At 38.7% G+C, this 5,358-nt stretch overlaps 1 protein-coding gene across 1 annotated transcript in view; it reads right to left on the bottom strand.

The window, feature by feature from the left end:
• The window catches only part of SIK2 (salt inducible kinase 2), a 129,182-nt gene that overhangs the window by 53,658 nt on the left and 70,166 nt on the right, over window positions 1-5,358 (bottom strand). The window lies entirely within an intron of this gene.

The following is a 5,358-nucleotide window of genomic DNA, read 5'->3' on the forward strand; positions in this document are numbered from 1 at the left end:
TAAAACTCGCTTTCCCTTTCACTCCAACTATGATCTTGACTTCTTTCTTGCACAGAGTCAAGAACCTGCAGGTCATGGAATGCTTAGGGGTCCCATGTTGGGTTGGCTTTGATGACATAAAGAAGTTTCTTTCCTCTGCAGAAATTTCTCATTTGGGTAAGAGTAATTGTACTCTCCCTCATAACATACCTTGAATTTGCCAGATGAACCATGATTTTCAACATCTGAAACATAGCAGGAAAAAGACAAATCTTCCTAAAAAAATATCTTAGCTTCTCAATTTTAAGAAAGTTCCATATAAGATCATAATAAGTTTTAAAAACAAAATGACAACTAGTCCTTCAACACTGACTAATAAAATCCAAAAACTTTATGTCATGCCTACTTTGGGTTAAGCATTACACATTTGATATTTCTGCATTTATTCTCTCACCTAATCATGATGACGGCCCTGTGAAGTGCTGGGAAGTATTACCACCCTTACGTTACAAAGGAGGGAACTGAAGCTCAAAGTGGTTAGTTGACTTGCCCAAGTATCTACAGGTCCTTTGAATTCCAAGCCAGGGGTCCTTTTTCACTATATCACAGATGTTCCAAGAACACCACGAGTCAGAGAATTTTAATCCAATTTCACATCAGACAGATTTCCTAATTTATCCCTCTGCCAGCAGACCTTGACAAGTGAATGCTATGTTACTAGCATCCTAATAAGTAAATGGGAATAATTAAGATGTACACAAAGTAAATGTTAGAAATCTACACCAACATTCGTTTTAGGACTCTGTCTTCATTTTAAGACTGCATGAGGCGTTAACATACCTATCTTGTCCTTTTCACATGAAGATGATCCATGCTCCTGTCCCTATGACCCTAATGCATGTACTCCAAGGTGTTACTCTAATGATAATTTTGAGATTTCCTTATATTAGCATATTTTCTTACCTGGTTTCTGTGTGATCTAAAATGTTTATAAAAGAGAGAATTTGGGGTAGAGTATTTAACCACAGAAAAGATAAATTACTGTTGACTGGCTCTCATGGAAATTTATTTGGCCTTGAAAGCTGAATCCTCTAGGTATCTCTTATCTAACTAACGAGTAACAGAACATGAATATATTTGAAAACAGTACTAGAACTGCTATTATTGTTTTCTGTTTTATATTTTGAAAGTGACTGATGGACTTAAATCTTCCTGATAACAAAACCTAATTAGTACAGAGTGTATAAGCTGATCCTGATGCTTAGTGTCTGATGAGGACCAAGCACATTAGAGAATTCTGTGGTGTCTGTTGCAGTGAAGTAAATTAAACATTAGCATGCATACAAACCATCTGGGGAACCTGCTAAAATGCAGATTCTAATTCAGTAGGTCTAGGTTTGGGCTTGAAATTCTGCCTTTCTAACAAGCTCCAAAGTGATGCTCATGTGCTGGCCCCTAGACTACTCTTTGAGTAGCCAGGAAATAGAGATAAAACAGAAGATGTGGAAAAAATATGGACGATGCTAAACAGCGGACTGTTTATTGTTGCAGAATGATTATAATTACTAAATACTTCAGGATTTTTACTTAAATGACAGAAAGACCAAGTAGAAGATGTCATTAAGTAAACTAAGTCATTGTTTACAAAAAGAAAAAAGCAAACAAAATATCGAACATCAGTCTTTAAAGCTAAGAAAAGGTAAACAATTTCTAGGAATGAATACAACCAAGGCAAAACTCCAGCAGGGTGTTAAAATGTCTAATTTAGAATTAAAAAAAACCCAAAACAACCCCTCCTCCAGAGCAGCACATGGCTTTAGGGTTAAGTTTATCCTGGTTTCTAAAATTATCAGTAGAATTCAGATATGTAGACTCACTGAAGAGTTACACCTCTTTTGTAACTATTATAATAGGAGTGAAGAAGACAATTACGAGGAAAAGAAAGCTGACCAATGGAAGGTAGGTGCGTGGTAGAGATGAAGTTGACCCACTGCACTAACTGAATAGCCATCAGCCAACACTGACATCAACGCACACTTTATCGCCCACCAGCAAGAAAAGGCCAGCTGCATAGTTGACTTCCAAACAGCAGGCACTCCCTCCCTGCCTGACCGAAGGGCACAAATACGATCAGCACAGCTGAGATGGAATGCCATCTTGCTGACCAGAGCAAGGCAGCTATTTGTCCAATGAGAGAGTTCAGTGAAATAAGAAGCAAATCAATTCCTTAGTCCAAAATGGAGTGGGGAAACAAAGCAATATGAAACAAACCCTGTGAGCTCTCTTCCATATTCCAGGCTTAATGTGCTGCTAGGGCTAAGTAGGCTTGAAGGATAAAGATAAGGTCTCATTGGGCTTGCTGAGGCAAAGCTGTTTTACATTTGACCTAATGCTAGTGGTAGGAGAATAATAAATGAAGACTTCTAATAAATATTTTACCAATGAAATATGCCTCAGGCTCCCCCACTCTTTTTTGGTTCCAGGGCACAAAACTGGAATTTTATATACAAAAACCTTGTCTCAAGGTCTTCCAGCAAGCAGGAAGATTGTTAGAAGCAATAATGGGAGAGAGTGGCCACTCAGAAACCCTGGGTCAACTCCTAAAGGAAGCACTGGCCTTCGGCTAAAGACAAGGGACTTGTGATGCACAGGTCAGATTAATGAGTCTCATTACACATTACTAATTATACTGAAGGTCCCTTGGGAAAAAAAATTAATTTGCATCAAGCAGAGATAATTTAGAATATAAATGGTAAACTTTCTTTATTCCTCTGAGGATTTGTATTTAATAAGGCTGCAAGGACTTGGTAATAAAAAAAACCCCACATATAGTGTGGGGGTTTATATAGCTATAAAAAATTTCAGGATTTGTTTTCATATGGAATCAATTACACATTAAATACAAATACCAGCTCCCTTTAATTGAGTGTTACATGGTGTCAGCAACAATTTATTTAACGGACACTATTTAACGAACACTAAAATAGTACTATGTACCATATTTGCCAGCGTATAAGACGACCCCCTAACATTTCCACTCAAAATACAGAGTTTGTTATATACTCGCCGTATAAGACTACCCCCTCTTCCGCACACCTTCCACACACCAAATAAAAGGTAAAACTATATCAGATTTGATTTTAACATTTTAATTTATATTCAAATGCTTATGACATGCAGGAAAACTGTCACAAGGCTGTATGTAATCAAACATATACATAAAACAGTGCAAGTTTATTACCGGTAAACATACCGGTAATTCACTAAAGAAAACACACTCTATAGACTGGTACCGTAGATGCTTCTCAGGAACACAGGCAAGCAGCCCACAACCTAGAGGGACTGTCAATGATAGAAGAAAGATAACAAATAGAGGTAGAGAGCAAGTGCCGGGCAAGTCCCTAGCAACTCACTAGTGCGCAAGTGCGAGCTCTTCAACATTCTAACAGGCACCATGATAGCGCAAAATCGCGAATCTTCAATGCATATGTAAAGAAATATACGGTAACCCGAATTTACCACACTCGCAAAATCGCACACAGCCAACCATACACCCAGTATGGTATCGCGATTCGTGATTTTGCGCTATCATACTGGGTGTATGGTCGGCTGTGTGCGATTTTGCGAGTGTGGTAAAATCGCATAACAGCAAAATCGCATAACAGCCGAGCATACACCCAGCAGCGCTGCTGATGCCTGAACGGTATGTGGAATGAAGTGGGCGGGCATCGGGAGGCCACTATGGCACGGGGCAAGCACTATGGGCAGTCTATCTGAAGTGTACCTGGCGTATAAGACGACCCCCGACTTGGAGGCATATTTTTCAGGGCCAAAAAATCGTCTTATACGCCGGCAAATACGGTACCAGGTACTGTTCTAAGCATTTTACAAATATTAACCAGTAACCACTAGGAGATACGAACTTCTATCATTCCCTCTTTACAGTTAAGAAAACTGAGGACAGAGAAGTTAGGTAATGTGTTCAAGGTCATGCAGCTGGTAAGTGGCAGAGCCAGGATTCAAACCCAGGCAGCATATTATTATCTAATACCCTCACTGTCTCTAACATTATCCCTAATCCCTACAATGTTCCCAAGAACAGAGTAATCTCTGCCTAACAGATATGGAAACCTAGACTCCAAGAGGTTAAATAATCAGCCCAAGGTCACAAAGCCAGAATTTGCACCTGAACTGCCTGATACCAACTCCACATTCTTTATGTGAAGCCTTGTTTAAACTGTGATATTTGTGAAAACTTCCTTCAGGTAATTCATACATTTTTATCTTTTTTTTTTTTAATTTTTTTTTAAATATATTTTATTGATTCTTCACACAGAGGAAGGGAGAGGGATAGAGAGTTAGAAACATCGATGAGAGAGAAACATCGATCAGCTGCCTCCTGCACATCTCCCACTGGGGATATGCCCGCAACCAAGGTACATGCCCCCGACCGGAATCGAACCTGGGACCTTTCAGTCCGCAGGCCGACGCTCCATCCACTGAGCCAAACCGGTTTTGGCATACATTTTTATCTTTATCTAACTATTTATTGCTAACATTTCAGATTAGGAAAGTTAAAGAATAAAACTAAATATCCTTCATCTACTTATTTTCAACTTTATGCTTAAATAATCATAGCAAAAATAGCTAGGAGAAAAGAGTACTCCAATTACTAATACTAATGAAAGCCAATATTTCTTCGCATTTTGCCTCTTACTCTGAATGTCCTAACACTCATATTTTGCGAAGGCTGGAGGTCTCATAATTGAGGCACCGAGCATACACAGGTGTGGATGAACCCATGGCTCATCTGTGTCTGGTGTCTTTGCCCACTGGAGCATAAAGTAGATGCTAATTTCAAAACCATGTTTCTATACTTATTGAAATGAACTGTTAGTTTCTGTTTTACAAACAGAGACAAATACAGGATAGTTTAATCTAGTTTTGGTTTGCAATTCTCTTCAATTTCAACATATAAGATGGCTAAAACAGTTCATTTATTAAACCCACTTAGCAATTAAAGAGATCTTCATAAGTAGAATAAACAGACACTGAGAGAATAATTTTATATTTTATTCTGGGTTCTTGCAATTTTTCCATGGAGCCCCATCTTTCCTACTTGTGTTAGATTTATTTAAAATTTAAGAAGAATCTTCTGAAATCGGCAGATATTTTTTAAAGAAAGCAGAGCCATAAAGTTATAAGATCTATGGATAAACATAAATATCCTGGAGAAGTCCTTTCACAGCACTGGAGCACATCTAAGCTTTGATGGCATGTGGAATCCCTCATGATCTGGCTCTGCTTACTTGTCCAGGCTCCTTACCTATCATTCCTCACGGGCACCTATGTCCCACTAGATCTGCTCTGTAGTTTCCC

The sequence above is a fragment of the Myotis davidii genome, unplaced genomic scaffold (genome assembly GCF_000327345.1).
Source record: "Myotis davidii unplaced genomic scaffold, ASM32734v1 scaffold97, whole genome shotgun sequence".
Classification (NCBI taxonomy): domain Eukaryota; kingdom Metazoa; phylum Chordata; class Mammalia; order Chiroptera; family Vespertilionidae; genus Myotis; species Myotis davidii.